The following is a 3,303-nucleotide window of genomic DNA, read 5'->3' on the forward strand; positions in this document are numbered from 1 at the left end:
CTCCTGCCGGTTGTCATACTCATCGACATGCAAGTCGTGATTCCTATTACAAGAATATGATCAATCTCATACATCACATATATCATTCATCACATCTTCTGGCCATATCACATCACATAGCACATGCTGCAAAAACAAGTTAGACGTCCTCTAATTGTTGTTGCAAGTTTTTACGTGGCTTGAATAGGTTTCTAACAAGAACGTTTCTTACCTACGTAAAACCACAACGTGATGTGCCAATTTCTATTTACCCTTCATAAGGACCCTTTTCATCGAATCCGTTCCGACTAAAGTGGGAGAGACAGACACCCGCTAGCCACCTTATGCAACTAGTGCATGTCAGTCGGTGGAACCTGTCTCACGTAAGCGTACGTGTAAGGTCGGTCCGGGCCGCTTCATCCCACAATACCGCCGAAACAAGATAAGACTAGTAGCGGCAAGAAGAATTGGCAACATCTACGCCCACAACTGCTTTGTGTTCTACTCGTGCATAGTAACTACGCATAGGCCTGGCTCATGATGCCACTGTTGGGGATCGTAGCAGAATTTTAAAATTTCCTACGCATCACCAAGATCCATCTATGGAGTATACTAGCAACGAGGGGAAAGGAGTGCATCTACATACCCTTGTAGATCGCGAGCGGAAGCGTTCCAATGAACGAGGTTGATGGAGTCGTACTCGCCGTGATCCAAATCACCGATGACCAAGTGCCGAACGGACGGCACCTCCGCATTCAACACACGTACGGAGCAGCGACGTCTCCTCCTTCTTGATCCAGCAAGGGGGAAGGAGAGGTTGATGGACATCCAGCAGCACGACGGCGTGGTGGTGTAAGTAGCGGGGTCTCGGCAGGGCTTCGCCAAGCTTCTGCGAGAGGGAGAGGTGTTGCAGGGGAGGAGGGAGGCGCCAAAGGCTGTAGTACTACTGCCCTCCCTCCCCCCCCCCTTTTATATAGGCCCCCTGGGAGGGGGGCACCGGCCAAGACCCATCTACATGGGGGGCGGCGGCCAGGGGGGAGACTTGCCCCCCAAGGCAAGTGGGGCGCCCCCCCCCCCACCCTAGGGTTTCCAACCCTAGGCGCAGGGGGAGGCCCATGGGGGGTGCCCCAGCCCACTAAGGGCTGGTTCCCTTCAGCCCATGGGGCCCTCCGGGATAGGTGGCCCCACCCGGTGGACCCCCGGGACCCTTCCGGTGGTCCCGGTACAATACCGGTGACCCCCGAAACTTTCCCGGTGGCCGAAACTTGACTTCCTATATATAATTCTTCACCTCCGGACCATTCCGGAACTCCTCGTGACGTCCGGGATCTCATCCGGGACTCTGAACAACTTTCGGGTTTCCGCATACTCATATCTCTACAACCCTAGCATCACCGAACCTTAAGTGTGTAGACCCTACGGGTTCGGGAGACATGCAGACATGACCGAGACGCCTCTCCGATCAATAACCAACAGCGGGATCTCGATACCCATGTTGGCTCCCACATGTTCCACGATGATCTCATCGGATGAACCACGATGTCGAGGATTCAATCAATCCCATATACAATTCCCTTTGTCAATCGGTATGTTACTTGCCCGAGATTCGATCGTCGGTATCCCAATACCTTGTTCAATCTCGTTACCGGCAAGTCTCTTTACTCATACCGTCATGCATGATCCCGTGACTAACGCCTTAGTCACATTGAGCTCATTATGATGATGCATTACCGAGTGGGCCCAGAGATACCTCTCCGTCATACGGAGTGACAAATCCCAGTCTCGATCCGTGCCAACCCAACAGACACTTTCGGAGTTACCCGTAGTGTACCTTTATAGTCACCCAGTTACGTTGTGATGTTTGGCACACCCAAAGTACTCCTACGGTATCCGGGAGTTGCACGATCTCATGGTCTAAGGAGAAGACACTTGACATTGGAAAAGCTCTAGCAAACGAACTACACGATCTTTGAGCTATGCTTAGGATTGGGTCTTGTCCATCACATCATTCTCCTAATGATGTGATCCCGTTATCAATGACATCCAATGTCCATAGTCAGGAAACCAGGACTATTTGTTGATCAACGAGCTAGTCAACTAGAGGCTTACTAGGGACACGTTGTGGTCTATGTATTCACACATGCATTACGATTTCCGGATAACACAATTATAGCATGAACAGTAGACAATTACCATGAACAAAGAAATATAATAATAACCATTTATTATTGCCTCTAGGGCATATTTCCAATAGACCTCTCTATTAAGCCTAGGTCGGGTTGCAGCGTATTGTTTGGCCGAGGCCGGGCATGACCCAGGAAAGTGTGTCCGTCCGGAGTTAATCGAGCGTGGTGGGTAAGTTGGTGCACCCCTGCAGGGAAGAAAACATCTATCGATAGCTTGTCCTACGGTAACGGACACTTGGAGTTGTATCCCGATCGATACAACTAGAACTGGACACTTGTGATGAGGAATGGATTGTGATGATAACTGGATAGTATGGCTCTGGGATTGCTTTCTCGCAGGGAGTCGAGAAAGGATCTCTGGCCGAGGTTGATAACACTTCTACTACTTTACCTTATGCTACTCTACTCCCTCCTGTTGCTGTAAGATGGTGGTTTCCAGAAGATGCTAGTCTTCGATAGGACTAGGTTCTCCCCCCTTATTCTGGCATTTCTGCAGCCCGGTCCACATATACGGCCTTCCTTTGATAATGTTGCATATGTAGTGTAGATCCTTGCTTGCGAGTACTTTGGATCAGTACTCACGGTTGCTTTGCTCCCCCTTTTCCCCCTTTCTTCTTCTTTCCGGTTGATGCAACCAGATGTCGGAGCCCAGGAGCCAGATGCCACCGTCGATGCCTACTACTACATGGAGACCGCCGACGACCAGGAGTAGTTAGGAGGCTCCCATGCAGGAGGCCTTGCCTTTTTGATCGATGTTGCTTTTGTGCTAGACTTCTTAAGGCAAACTTGTCTAACTTATGTCTGTACTCAGATATTGTTGCTTCCGCTGACTCTTGTGATTTCGAGCTTATGTATTCGAGCCCTCGAGGCCCCTGGCTTGTAATATAAAGCTTGTTTTATTTTATTGGTGTCTAGAGTTGTGTTGTGATATCTTCCCGTGAGTCCTTGATCTTGATCGTACACATTTGCGTGTATGATTAGTGTACGATTGAATCGAGGGTGTCACAAGTTGGTATCAGAGCCGACTGCCTGTAGGTAGCCCCCTTCCTACTCCTTGGCCAAAGTTGAGTCTAGAAAGCGAAAATCGTTTTACTAAATTGGTTGTGTGGCTTACGGGCCCACGTTGCCAATTGGGTGG

This window comes from Triticum aestivum, chromosome 1D (assembly GCF_018294505.1).
Source record: "Triticum aestivum cultivar Chinese Spring chromosome 1D, IWGSC CS RefSeq v2.1, whole genome shotgun sequence".
In the NCBI taxonomy this organism is placed as follows: domain Eukaryota; kingdom Viridiplantae; phylum Streptophyta; class Magnoliopsida; order Poales; family Poaceae; genus Triticum; species Triticum aestivum.